The sequence below is a fragment of the Ursus maritimus genome, unplaced genomic scaffold (assembly GCF_017311325.1).
Source record: "Ursus maritimus isolate PB19 unplaced genomic scaffold, ASM1731132v1 scaffold_27, whole genome shotgun sequence".
Classification (NCBI taxonomy): domain Eukaryota; kingdom Metazoa; phylum Chordata; class Mammalia; order Carnivora; family Ursidae; genus Ursus; species Ursus maritimus.
Window position 1 is genome coordinate 34,244,634 of NW_024425230.1, and position 15,551 is coordinate 34,260,184.

General features: G+C 36.9%; 1 protein-coding gene across 1 annotated transcript in view; it reads right to left on the reverse strand.

The window, feature by feature from the left end:
- Positions 1-15,551, reverse strand: part of GLCE (glucuronic acid epimerase) — a 109,526-nt gene that overhangs the window by 14,514 nt on the left and 79,461 nt on the right. The window lies entirely within an intron of this gene.

The following is a 15,551-nucleotide window of genomic DNA, read 5'->3' on the forward strand; positions in this document are numbered from 1 at the left end:
TAATTCCACTATCACCACCACATCCGAGCCACTGTCATCTTTTACTTGGAATACTGCAGTGATGCACAAACTGGTCTCCTTATTTCTACCCTTGCTCTACTATTCTACCCCCACGTCTGTTCTCAAAAATAGCCATCAGAATGATGCTTTTAAATATAAGCCAGATCATGTCACTCCAGTCATGATGGGAGAATCTGATGCAGTTGCCCCTGCTGGCCATATGGTATCTCAGTCAGTTGTGACTGCAATTAAAAGTAGTCCTGAATTGCCTGTTGCTGAGGTCACTGGGAACTATGGAAAATTATGGGATTAGTCTCCTTATTGTTTGCTACAGTAGTTCCATAATTTATTCTATGGTGTAAATCCACAACTACTTACTTTGTGTTTGTTGTACTTACTTGACTGTTTGTTAATTCTTCATCCCCTTTTCTCTCTCAATAAACCCTTTTGGCAGCAATGAGATTTTTTAAAAAATCAAAACTCCAAAATGAAAATGTTTAGTGAAATTACACAGTAATTTTCTATTTTTTAAGAAAGCCAATGATGAAAGTGTAATTCCTTATCTATCTAAAGTAAGATTTACACCCAATGTGGGGCTTGAACTCATGACCCCAAGATCAAGAGTCGCATGCTCTACAGACTGAGCCAGGCAGGTGTTCCTCACTCATTTCTTTTAATTCCAAGAGAAGGTACCTTTGAGTTCTTGTATGTCTAAAAAAAATTTCAGTCTGCTCTCATCTTTGATTAACAGTTTGGCAAGATATAGAATCCCCGGTTATACATTATTTTCTTTTGAAAAGTTGTAGGTAATGTTTTATTGTCTTAAAGCATTAAGAGAATTACTGATGACAGATTTGATTTCAGTCTGATACTTGTCACTTTGTACATGGCTTTCCTCTGGATCTTCTGTGTGTTCTTGGAATTTGGCTTCCCAAGAAAGTAGTACATATGATATCTGATTGACTATTTCAGCACTTGCTGTGCCCTTTCAATCTGAAAACTTGCTTTCTTATTCTTATTTAATGAGTGTAGTATCTTCCTGCAGCCCTGAGTATATCAGAGTTCATTTCTTGTCAAGTTCTCTCTGATTAGCTCTATTTTCTCCAGTAGCAATTTTTCTGATCATCTGTCTCTCTTTCATGCCATCAGTTTTCCTTACATCCCTGGTGATCTTGGTTGCTCATTTGTATTTACATCTGAATGACTCATCAGCCAACACAGCTTTTCTCGACCATTGCAGAGATGGTCTGATTTTGGGCTAGACTGCTCTCCTGAGGAGGACTCTGTGCGGGCTAGGTACAGGCTGACTGGCAGTGTTCCTTTAGGGTGCATGGGTAAGGAGCCAGCAGGCCCTCTAAATGCCAGAATGATGGAGTTTTTCTTTTGTTCTGGAGACATAACTTGTACTCTAGAAGCCTTACCTTTTTCCATTTTCTCTAAAGGAAATCTGTTTGACGTTTTGCTTGGGGTTTATGCCTATCAATAGTCCAAGTGCAGGGATGAGAGCGGTATAGGGAGATGAGATGGTAGAGTTGTGCCTTCTAGTGCTTGAACAGAGATTCAGAAATCTGTTCAGTTATCACTCTTTCGTAGTCTTCCTACTTATTGTTACTGGTTTCTTCATTTCTTATTTCTATACATTTTATTTCAGTAGGGCACCAGGAGGGAAAAAGGCAAAGACAGGGTTTGGTCCATCTTGGAAATCTTACACAGATTTAAGAGCCAGAATCCAGTAATACTTTTATCATCTGCATGAAGACTATGAGAAAATGTCTTGAATGCTAAAAAACCAAAGCATGGTACAAGGAAACCTTCAGAAGTCATACATTTATAAAGGATTCTTTATATTGTAATACAGGCAAACTGATAACACTAAGTGGTATTTCTTAAAAAAAGCAATCCTTCTTTAAGCATTCCTTAAAACCACTTATGTGCCAACATTTGAATCATTTGTCAGCTATACCTAACATTTAGATCAATTAAAATAGAAATATAAAGATTTTGTCCCAACTTTGAGAAGTGCCCTTCCTCCATGACTCAAATGAGAGAATACCTGCTTATGGAACAAAACTACCATTATAATGAGACACATGATGGGAAAGTAATGTAAAATGAAAATAAAAAGCTTGTATTAACCTTTATGCCCAGATTTTGTTATCTGATATCACTCCTAATTAAAAGCAATGACCGCTTCTTAGAGAAATGGATGATTCCAGGTCTAAGGCCTTGTTATGCCAGAAAATAAAGAAAACTTTCAAATATCAACGAGATCATAATCCAGGGGATCAAAAAAGCAGTAGGATATAGAGAAAATGAGACTGGAAACACTGCTATTTGCTGAAGCTGAAAGATACGTTGAAGGTTTACTATGTTACCCTCTGTACTTTTGTTTGTTTGAACATTTCCGTAATTAAAAACATAGTTATCATAGTAAAAACACACAAGAATCAGCTTGAAAGGCCCTTTCCCCCTTTGAAAGTCAAAGTTGTAAGAATTATGACTGATGGTGACTGAAACACTGGAAGAATAAAAATCCGTGAGTCTACAATGATACTCAAAAAAGAGAAAACCAGAAAAACAAAAACAAAACAAACTCTTATACCATCTTCTGACTGAGCGGGTTAAAACTGGTAACTAAGTGAAATTATTTATTACCTATCTGGCCTTTGCAAGAGAACTTCTAAACCAATAGCCCCAGATGATAAAGAATTCTGTTACAGAAAAAGGGTGGCTAATGATGTAGAAGAAAATTTTTAAGAATATCAGAAAATTAGCATTATGTGATCCCTCATGAAATTTACAAATTTAGACAAGTATTATATTCAGGTATATGTTTGATAGGGACCTACAGATTCATACTGCACAAAGTAACACCAAATACATTATTTTCTCGTAGCAAGATAAAAAAGCTGAAACTCTACAATGAAGGGATCAGATTCGTTAGCCTAATTCAGGCCTCAAATTCAGTCTCATTAATGGTGACTCATCCAGATACTGTGTCTTTTGATGAGTTAAAATAAAAAGTAAATAACTCGTCATATATCCCAGCCAAAAATGTTTAATATGGATCCCTTAGGCCTTACAATTTGACTTTTAATTAATAGGAAATACATGAGATAGAGGAACAAGTTAAATGCAGATGTAACCAGACACATTTTATTTTTAAGATTTACTTATTTATTTGAGAGGAGGAGAGACCAAGTGTGAGTGTGAGTGGGAGGAGGGGCAGAAGGAAAGGAAGAGAGAACCCTCAAGCAGACTCTGAGCATGAAGCTGGACGCGGAGCTCCATCCCAGGACCCTGAGATTATGACCTGAGCCAAAACCAAGAGCTGGCCGCTTAACTGACTGAGCCACCTAGGCACCTCTCAACCAGACACATCTAGAAGGCAAGACATCCTACAGGAGAGCTGGCCCTATCACCTCAATAAGTCAGTCAGTGGTATGAAAAGTAAAAGGGGACTAGGTCAGATTTTTTTCCCAGAGAGACTTATTAGGGCATATGACAACCAGATGTTAGACTTGGTCCTCCTCTGGGAAATCTGACTGTGGACTTGAAGATGGAAGGACAAAGAGAGACTGTTAATTGAAAAAAGGAGGCTACAAAACAGCACACATAGAATGATCTCACTTTAGTAAGACAGTGCACACAGAGGTCTTTATTTTCTCATTTCCCAATTTACTGGGTTTTTAAAAATCATTAAAATAGAAAATTAGGTCAAAGTCACTTTTGATAAAATATTAAAGGAAAAGTAAAATTAAAGTTTAAAAAATGTCTACAAGTATTTAGTTTTCAAAATACAGGAGAAAGGAGGATGAAAAAAAAGAAAACTCTGAGTATTGACATGTACTATTAACTACTAAATAGGTTTATCTAAAGGTAAACATAATAATTTTATTATAACATTGCTCAAATTATAGAAAATTAACCAGAAACTTTAAAACTTCCGAAAGTAGACTGTACTGACAGTTTGCAGTACAATAACAACAGGACCTTTAACAGACCAAGCCAGGGTTTTCTGCTGAGTGGTGATAAGCTTCCTACTTATTTTAATGCTTTTGCCACATCTATAAACCAGATTAACCTTTCAAGTTAAAAAAAAAAAGTTTAAAAAAAATCAATAAATTCAAAAACCTTGAAACCTTATCTACTGCAGACCCTAAAGATTTATTTCATTAGAAACATAATCCAATAAAAATTGATTTTAGTACCTTTAGAGACCTAAAACAGAAAATAACACTCGGTAAGCATCATAAAGAAACTGTGGAATAAGTTCTTTGCAGAAATGGTTAAAAATGAGGGAAAACAAAATATAACTTAGTTATCCTTTGGGAACGCAAACTGTTGTCTTCTAAAATGATTTATAATAAAAAAAAACCCTATGGTGTAGATACTTTACTTTTCAAATTCACTTTTCTAACTGAATATTTCAAGCAACCAAGTCATTCAAAATATTAAATCACGGATATCACCATGAGTTTTTAAACTATGAAGGTCATATTTCAGTTAAGAACATTTAAATAAATTCATAAAAGATTTCATTGAAAGAAATTTCTTTCCTCTGAATAATGTAGACCAAGGCTTGCTTGATCATTATTTTCTCTTATTTACTTATATATATCTAACAATTTGTATTTCTTATGATACTTTGGTACCAAGTAAACAGAAAAGTAGTTGTGCAATAGATAATCAAACTGACTGATCGGTTCAATCAGCATCTATTCAGCACCTATGTGGCAGGTAAGACACTATTTCTGTCCCTGAAGGCCTGATTATTGGGAAACATGCACATAAAAACAATAATGCTGAGATAAGAACTGTAAAAAAGTTACATACAATATGCTATGACACAGATAAGGAGGCCTATAATTCTCCCTTAATTTTTTAAGGTGTTAAGAAAAGCTTCAAGATGGAATGAACACAACACTGACAACTAAGCATGCTCCCAAATCAGGTATCTGCACTTGCCATGCCCTCTGCCTGGCATTGTTTCCCCAGATATCCATTTGGCTTGCTCCCTTACTTCTTCAGGTCACTGCTTAAGTGTTAATTTATCAGAGAGGCCTTCTTTCCCTGACCATCTTATCTAAAACAGTATGTCTCACCCCATCATTCTCCAGGTCTTTACTCAGCTTTATTCTTCTTCATAGCATTTACCACACTTGGTATCCCACATATTCAGCTTACTCTCCGTCTCCAATCCACTAGAATCTAAGCTCCACGAGGACTGGGATTTTGCTTCTTCTGGTCACTGCTGGATCCCCAGTGCCTAGAAATGCGTCTGGTTCACAGTAGGCATTCACTAAAGATTTGCTGAATGAACGAATATTGTTAAGTATGCAATTTTATTTTTTTATTTTTTTATTTTTTTTAAAGATTTTATTTATTTATTTGACAGAGATAGAGACAGCCAGTGAGAGAGGGAACACAAGCAGGGGGAGTGGGAGAGGAAGAAGCAGCCTCATAGCGGAGGAGCCTGATGTGGGGCTCGATCCCATAACGCTGGGATCACGCCCTGAGCCGAAGGCAGACGCTTAACCGCTGTGCCACCCAGGCGCCCCAAGTATGCAATTTTATTTTGTTTATTTATTTAAGATTTCATTTTTTCATTTGGGGGGGGCATGACCGGGGTGACGGACGGAGGGAGAAGGACAAGCAGACTCCCTGCTGAGTGTGGAGTCGAACACGGGGCTCGATCCCATGACCCTGAGATCGCGACCTGAGCCGAAATACGAATGAGCCACCCAGGGGCCCCGAGTGTGCAATTTTAAAAAATAACAGACAACTTTGCTTTCCTTCCCATATTTGGGTATTCTGAAATCATAATCCAAATAAAATTGAACATAACTGAGACAACAGAATATGGACTATGATGCTGTATATTGGCCAACTCTTTAAAATAGGTTTACAATTTAATTACTGCTGTTAGATATGTTCCATCTGTTTGCTGCTTGATAGACCAAGACTTAAATTACACAAATGGCTGAGTACTCTGTGATAGCTCTAACACAAAAGAGAAATGCCTAATATTTTTGGTGATCAGACTCTTCTAGTAATGCAAAACAAGTAGGAGTATTCTCACTATATGAAGGACAAGATGAGAAGGTAACTTTGCTATCCCATTTTTTTCAAATAACGAAGTTAAAATAATCTATGATACAACTGGCTCACAATGCATCAAATAAGATTATATTTCCAGGCAAACACCCCAAAGAAATTGAGTAGGGGGAACTGAGTACACAGGCATACCTCGGAGATACTGCGGGTTAGATTCCAGAACACTGCAATAAAGCAACTATTACGATACAGCAAGTAAAACAATTTTTTAGTTTCCCAGTACATGTAAGTTTGAGTACACTATATAATAGACGAATATGATTAGTAGACTACATTGTACTATTAAATGTGCAACAGAAATACATCTAAAAAACAATGTACATACCTTAACTAAAAACCACTTTATTGCTAAAAAATGCTAACCATCATATAAGCTTTCAATGAGTCATAATCTTTGCTGGCGGAGGGTCTAGCCTTGATGTTGATGGCTGCTGACTGATTAGGGTGGTGGGTGGGGAAGGCTGGGTGACAATTTCTTAGAATAAGACGACAAGTGAAGTTTGCCACATAACTCACTCTCCTTTTCACAAATGATTTCTCTGCAGCATGTGATGTGTTTGACAGCATTTACCCACAGAACTCCTTTCAAAACTGGAGTCAATCCTCTCAAACCCTGCTGCTGCTCTATCAACTAACTTCATGTCATATTCGAATCCTTTGTTGTCACTTCAACAATCTTCACCAGGGTAGATTCCATCTCAAGAAACCACCTTTTCTGCTCATCCATAAGAAGCAACTCCTCATCCATTAATTACAGTTTAGCTTGAGATCGCAGCAATTCAGCCCCATCTTCAGACTCCGCTGCTAATTCCAGTTCTCTTGCTATTTCCACCACATCTGCAGTTACTTCTCCACTGAAGCCTTGAACCTCTCAAAGTCCTCCATGAGGGATTGAAAACACTTCTTCCAAACTCCTGTTAATGTTGGTATTTTGACCTTCCCCATGAATCATTAATGTTCTTAATGCCATTTAGAATGCTAAATTCTTTCCAGAAGGTTTTCAATTTACTTTGCCCAGATCCATCAGAGGAATCACTACCTATGGCAGCAACAGCTTTATGAAATGTATTTCTTACCTTTTTTTTTTTGAGAGAGAGAGAGAGAGCACGTTGTGTGAGCATGAGGCAGGGGCAGGGGTAGAGAGAGGGAGAGAAAGAATCGTAAGCAGTCTCCATGCCCAGCATGGAGCCCAACTCAGGGACTCTTGAGATAATGACCTAAGCAGATATCAAGAGTCGGACACTTCACTGACTGAGCCACCCAGCGCCCCTGAAATGTATTTCTTAAAATAATAGGACTGGGAAGTTGAAACTCCTCTTGACCCACGGGCTGCAGAATAGTTGTGCTTGCAGGCATGAAAACAACATTAATCTCACTGTACATCTCCATCAGAGCTCTTGGGTGACCAAGTGCACTGTCAATGAACAATAATATTTTGAAAGGAATCTTTTTTTTTCCAAACAGTAGGTCTCAACAGTGGGCTTAAAAATAAAATTCAGTAAATTGTGTTGTGAACAGTTGTGTTGTCATCTAGGCTTTGTTGTTCCATTTATAGAGCACAGGCAGAGTACATTTAGCATAATTCTTAAGAGCCCTAGAATTTTCATAATGGTAAATGACTATTGGCTTCAACTTCAAGTCACCAGCTGCATTAGCTCCTAACCAGTCAGCTTGTCCAAAGTTGAAGCTTTGAGGCCAGGCATTGACTTCTTTCTGGCTTTGAAAGTCTGAGAAGGCATCTTCTTCCAATATAAGGCTGTTTCATCGACACTGCAAACCTGTTGGTTAGTATAACCACCTTCATTAATTATCTTAGCTAGATCTTCCGGATAACTTGCTACAGCTTCTGTATCAAGAGTTGCTGCTTCACCTTGCGCATTTATGTTATGCATATGGCTTCTTTCCTTACACTTCATGAACCAACCTCTGCTAGTTTCAAACTTTTCTTTTGTAGCACCATCATCTCTCAGCCTATGTAGAACTGAAGAGATTTAGGCCTTGCTCTGGATTGGGCTGTGGTTTAAGGAAATGTTGTAGCTGGTTTGATCTTTAACCCAGACCACTAAAACTTTCTCCATATCAGCAATAAGGCTGTTTAATTTTCTTATCACTCATGTGTTCCCTGGAGTAGCACTTAATTTCCTTCAAGAACTTTTCCTTTGCGTTCACAGCTTGGCTGACTTGTTTGGCACAAGAGGTCTAGCTTTTGGCCTGTCTCTGCCTTCAACGTGTATTCTTAAGGAGCTTAATCATTTCTAGCTTTTAAAATGAGAGACATGTGATTCTTACTTTCACTTGAAAACTTAGAGGCCATTGCAGGGTTTTAATTGACCTAATTTTGATATTGTTGTGTCTTAGGAAATAGGGAGACCCAAGAGGAAGAAAGAATGGCCAGTCCGTGGAGCAGTCAGAACATACACAGCATTTATCAATTAAGTTTGGTGTCTTATATGGGCATGGTTCATGGAGCCCCAAAACAATTACAATAATAACATCAAGATCACTGATCACAGATTACATAATAATTTGAAAAAGTTTAAAATATTGTGAGAGTTATCAAAACGTGACACAGAGACAAGAAGTGAGAAATGCTGTTGGGAAAATGGTACCCACAGACTTGCTCAATGCAGGGTTGCCACAAACCTTCATTTTATTTAAAAAAAAAACACACCACCACCACAAACTGCAATGTATGTGAAGTGCAATAAAATGAAATGCAATAAAACGAGGTGTGCCTGTATCACGTGATCACACTTTACAGACGAAGAGACTAGGACATAGTAACCCGCAAGAGATTCACTAACGAGAACAGGGGCAAAGCCAAGATGGGTGAGAACGTAAACGTGCTTAAAAATTGTGTTTCTTTGTATTTTACGGATGATGAAACGAACGAGCTTTGTAATGTTAAGTAATTTACCCTAAGTTACATGATGTTCACTTGAAATTTTAACTCATTTGCTTGACTCCAAAGCCCGTGCTCTGACGTGCTATAAACTATCTTTGAGCAGTATATATTGTATTTCAGAAGCTGAATACTATCCTTCTCCAGGAGATATTCTAATTTATAACAGGTTACCAGATTGTGAATTGACCTCGCCATCAAGGGTCTTATTCTAGATAGAGTTGAGTTTTGACCATGAATCAATAGTCTGCATACGTAAAATACAATTTTAGGAAAAGTTACCTAGTTATTCTAAAAATTTATTAATATTTCTGAATGAAGCTACCGGAATTATTAAATTTTCTTCAAATATAACAGTATAATTATATGACATATTAATATTAGAAAAGAATAGAAATGAGTCATAATTATGAATATACATGTATATATCATCCAATAAAGCCACCTGCTCTCCACATGTATTAGAATAATTAAGCCCTTGAAAATAGCATCACCAGCAGCCCCACAAATCCAGCAACAACTCACAAATGCATTACAACAGCTCGTTTCTGCTAATTATTATTGTGATGTACTGGGATAACTTGTCCAAGCAAAACCTTTCTCTAGAGAGAGAAATGGAACTTAGTAACAGTTTCATTAGTCCATGTTAATCTGAGGCTTTGAGAATAATGTACCGGTGTCCTAAAAACCCCAAGGTGACAGTGTATAAGGAAAATAACTAGCATCAATATAAGAAATTAGAGTATAAAAAAGTAGAAATCTTAAGTAAAAAAAATTTTTTTATTCCACGACTATCTTTTTATTAGCAATAACAACCACCACCAAACAAACAAAAAGAAAAAAAAAGAAAAGAAAAAGAAAGAAAAGACAAAATCTCTGTTACATAAATGCTTTAACTTTTTTTTTTTTTCCTACTCAGTCTTGGATACAGGTTGTCTGTAATTACCTTCAGAATGAAAATTACCTATGACATCAAAGTCCAAATTTATCTGCTCAGTTACTCAACACAAATATGCTTTGAAGCAAGTTAAACCAATACTTCTGCTTTCTCTATTTTCTTATAAACCTATCCATTGCCAGAAAAGGAAAAAACAAACAATAAAGATGAAAAACTTAAACCACAGAGATGAAGGAGAACCATCTAATGAAAAATACATTAATTGTATATGTAAAAACTCAAAACAGAACTCGGGAGTTGGGAGAAGATAAACTTGTGGTACTGTGCTCTATTTGCAAGGAGACCTAAGACCACCTGGTGTTTTCTATTAGCCCAGAGTGTAGAAGCTCATTTTTTTCCAATTTTTTTTTTATCGTGCTAAAAAACATGTAACATAAAATTTACCATCTTAACCATTTTTTAGTGTACAGTTAAGTGGTATTAAATATATTCATAATGTGCTACCATTGCTAGCATTCATCTCCATAACTCTTCATCTTATAAAACTAAAACTCCTATGCCCATTAAACAATAACTCTCTATCCCTCTCTTCCCACCAGCCCTGGGCAACCACCATTCTACTTTCTGTGTCTACGATTTTGGCTACTGTTAAGTATCTTACAGAAGTGGAATCATACAGTATATGTCTTTTTTGTGACTGGTCTACTTCACTTAGCATAATGACCTCAAGTTTCATCCATGGTGTAGTATGTCAGAATTTCCTTTCTTTCCAAGGCTGAATATTTTATTGTATACACACACCACATTTTGCTTATCCATTCATCAGTTTATGGACACTTGGGTTACTTGTACTTCTCAGCTATTGTGAAAAATGCTGCTATGGACATGGGTATGCAAACATCTTTTCAAGACCCTGTTTTCAATTGTTTTGGATATATGCCTAGAAATAGAATTACTGGATCATATGGTAATCCCATTTCTAAGTTTTTGAGGAACCACCATACTGTTTTCTGTAGTTGCTGTAACATTACATTCCCACCAACAGCGCACACAGTTCCAGTTTCTTCACATCCTTACCAACTTGTTATTTTGTTTGCTTTGTTTTTAAATAGTCCCCATCCCAAAGTGTATGAGGTAGTAACTCACTGTAGTCTTGAAATGCATTTCCTTAATTATTAGTGTTGCTGAACGTCTTTTCAAATGCTTATTGGCCAACTACATATCTTCTTTGGAGAAATGTCTTTTCAAGTCCTTTGCTCATTATGAATTGGGTTTTGTTGTTGTTGTGTTTTTGTTGACTTTTAGGAGTTCTCTATATAATCTGATATTAATCCCTTATCAAACATGTGATTTGCAAATACTGTCTCCCATTCGGTGGGCTGCCTTTTTTACTCTGTTGATATTGTCTTTTGGTGGACAGAATTTAATTTCCATGAGGTCCAATTTGTTTATTTTCTCTTTTGTTGCCTGTGCCTTCAGTGTCATATTCAAGAAATCACTACCAAATCCAATGTCATGAAGCTTTTGTTCTGTTTTCTTCTGAGTATTTCAGAGTTTTGGGTCTTACATGTAGCTCTTTAGTCCATCTTGGAGTTAACTTTTACATATGGTGTTAGGTAAGGGCCAGAACTTCTTTCTTCTGCACATGGATATCCAGTTTTCTCAGCACTTTTTGTTGACAAAGACTGTCCTTTCCCCACTGAATGATCTTGGCACTCTTGTCAAAATTATCTAACCATATATGCAAGGGTTTATTTCTGGGCTGTCTACTCCATTGGTCTATATGTCTGTCTTTATGCAAATAATGTACTATTATTTTGATTACTGTAGTAAGCTTTGAAATTAGGAAGTGTGAGTTTTCCAGTTTTGTTTTTCTTTTTAAAGACTGTTTTGGCTATGTGGGGTCCCTGGAGATTCCATATGAATTTTAGAATGAGTTTTTCTGTTTCTGCAAAAAACACATTGAAATTTTGATAGGGATTGCACTTATTCTGTAGATTACTTTAGGTAGTATTGATGATACCTTAACAATATTAACTCTTTCAATCCACAAACATGGGATATGTTTCCATTCACTTATGTCTTTTTGAAACTGGAGGTTCATATTCTAAGCCAACTGGGCCCTCCACCTGACACACTACTTTTGTAGGAAAAGTTTACTGTGCCAATAGGACACCAAAGCAATGCATTTGCTAAAATGCAGCAACCACAAACTAGACAGAAAGAATAATACAAGGAACATTTCTTTAAACAATTTTAAGAAGTGAAGTACAGACGTTGACTGGTACCAGATCAACCACCTTTCCATACTACTGGAAAGAAAGAAACTCTGTTTGCATAAAAATACTAAATTAATGAAGTAAAAAAGGAAAACCCTCAATAATTCCTACAGTACCAGTTATGACAATGAGCTAGTGAACAGATTAGTAAGTATTTTACTTGGTATTACTATGTATATAATTTAGCCTAAGATCTGACACTGAGGAAAATATAAAATGTTTACATATGATTTCGTCTCTCAAATGACTTACAACCTCAAAGAGACAAGATCTGAATGTATGGGAAACTAATGAAATATAAATTTATATTGAAAAGGTGTTAAAATAAATGCAATCGTTGAATTCGCAAATCAAAGAGTAATGTAGCAGGTAGGTAAGGGAAAGGTGCCTGAAAGAGATGCATGGAAGAACATACACTAAAGCAGAACCCAGATGATATACTTGCAGCTATGGATTTCCATATCTATTGTACAAAGTACTTTTATTTTCATTTTCATTTAACTCCTCCAACAATCCAATGAAATGGGCAGGAGAATGAGTGTTATTTTACAAAAGAGAAAACTGAGGCTCAGCACTATTAAGTAGGTTGTCAAAATTGATAAGGTGGAGCCAAGCACAGAATCTAGATCTTTTGATTCAAGCTCTATTTTACCAGTCATTTCCTAACCAGCATATCAACCTCTGGGCTGAGAATGGATGGTTCAAGATCTTCACAGGTGATTCTGATGATTAATTAGGTTTGGGCACCAATATACTACACCAGTAGTTCGTAAGTTTTATTGGGCATCAGAATTACCTAGAAGGCTTGTTCCAATACAGACTGCTAGGTCCCACCTCCATGGTTTCTGATTCACTGAATCTGGATGAGCCCAATAATCTGCCTGTCTAACTAGTTCCAGGTGAGAAATCCATGCTGCTGGACCACACTCTGAAAATCACTACAACACATACACATTAAGTTTATCTAACTAGTAGATACTATTTGCAAATGATAAAATAGGTGTGCTGCCCAAACTCAGAACCATTTTAGGCAATTGGAAGATTAAGATCATTAGCACACTGATTTTCGCAGAATAATTATCCACACACCAGTGAGAATGAATTCGGTTAATGCCGTCCTTTCTAAAACTGACAAAACTGACTCAAGAGCTCCCTAAACTTGAAGCAAAAAGTCATACTTGGAAAAATGTTCCAACTTCTGGCTTTTGCTTGTATACTGAAGAATTTCTCCGTCAGCTCGAGTATGTTTTGAAGTAATTCCTTCAGAAGGGCAGCTGCGTGGTCTATACTTTGAAACTTTGAGAACTGAAAAGGTGTATTGCTTCGTGGCTGCTAACCTGGCTGGATAAAGAACCCGGGGACCTAAACTTGTCTACAGAACTCCGTAAACAATGCTCAATTTTCCGCTGATGTTTAATTATAAGAACAATCTAAGGCTAGGAGTCTGCCATACTTCCCTTGTGAATGAATAACTCTTATGTATTTGTTTTCCTCTTTGCCTGGATGCCTCATCATTATTGTTATTACTTTTAACAAGGGAAAGTACAAAGTTTCACCAGGACAGGTTTAGTTGTTAGTTTCTTTTTATTAAATTCTCTTGGTTTTTGGCAACAGGCCTGTTTGAATTACAGACTCGGGTCATCCTTTAGCTCAGGAAAATGTTTTTCCTATAGTGTGTTTAATAACTGTTCCTGTTCAATTTGTTTTGGTCTCTTGCAGAATATAAATTATATGTTAGATCTCTTTCACTCTATCCTTTATGTCTATCACCTGTTCTTCATGTTTTCTTTGTCCATCTCATTTCCCCTTTTCCTCTGCAGCTTTCTAAAATTTCTTTGTTACTGAAGTAATCTTTAATATCAAGGGTATGCTTCTGCCTTGTATTGAGTGCTATGTTCTTCTTTTTTTTAGTGGTTGTAGGGTCTTATCTCAGATTCCATTCCCAGGTATTTCCTGTAAACCAGCAGTGAGACCTACAGTTTGCTAAAAGTAGGGCTTGATTTTTCAGCAAGAATACTTCATGGTAGAGGCGTGAACTTTCATCAGAAAGTATACAATGTCTGACAGTCTTTCTTTTCGTTATGTTAGGATTAATCTGTATGTTCATGTGTTGTCACATTGATCCAGCTATTTTAAAGTTCCCCGTTAGCAGCCGTCTAATAGTTTTAGCAATGACGACTGTTTCATTAGGGGTTGCGAAATGGTGATATTCTACCAGCCCTTCTTAATATATTAGCTGTCATATTTTTGTAAAAAAAATCTTGCCCTTCTTTACCAATGGCTTGGTAATCCTGAGGTATATAGTCTGTACAGTCAGAATTAATGCCTGAATCTTTCCTTTTATTTACCAATTCAAAACAATGAATTGGCTCCCTAATAACCCCAAAAATAAACGAGTTTTTTAAAGTAATATATGAATGAACTCATGAATATTAAATATATTTAATGTGCTTCAATCCATTACAATTACTTTTTTCCCCCGAGATTTTATTTATTTATTTGAGAAAGAGACAGCGAAAGACAGACCACAAGCGGAGGGGGAAGGGCAGAGGGAGAGGGAGAGGGAGGAGACTCCCTGATGAGCAGGGAGCCGATCCCAGGACCCTGAGATCATGATCCAAGCAGAAGGCAGATGCTGAACCGACTGAACCACCCAGGTGCCCTGAAGTTACAACTTTTTGATGCTCAAATTATCCCATCTTTATTTAGTCAGTGCAAGTCTTTTCAATTTGGCTCCTAAGTCCTTGTGACACAACCCAAGTAGCTTCTGATAGCTTTCTTGCTTTCTTGCATGACAAGATATGCCAGGTTCATCATGTATACTTCTTGCCAAACACACAGCCCTTTTTCAAAGAGTTCTAGCTCTTATAGTGGGAATACCTATATTATTTCTGATAGAAATTTCTTGACATTTCTGTATTTCAGGATAAGAATACCTCCCCTTTTCCATGTTTAAGTGTTGTACTATTTTATCAAGATATATTTAGTCATTTCAAAAGTTAGTAGATGTGGAGTTAGAGTCAGATGCCTGCACCCAGACTGCTATCTGTTAGGATTCAGTTCTGCGGCTAGTAACAGACACCAGAAATAAATCCCTGTATGCTCCAGCTAGAGTTATTTTTCACTCATGTGAAAGAAACTCAGGAGTAGGCGATCTGAAACTAATATGCAGCTACATCATCAAGGACCTAGGCACTTTCTATCTCTTTCTAGCTTTCCACACCACACTACGGCCCAAGACAGTGACTTAAATTTCAGCCACCATGGCTGTTAGAGCCTAGAAAGAAGAGGAAAGGCAGAAGGGCAAAAAGAGTGTATCTCTTAGTTGAATGTCTTACCCACTTATAGGAAGTAC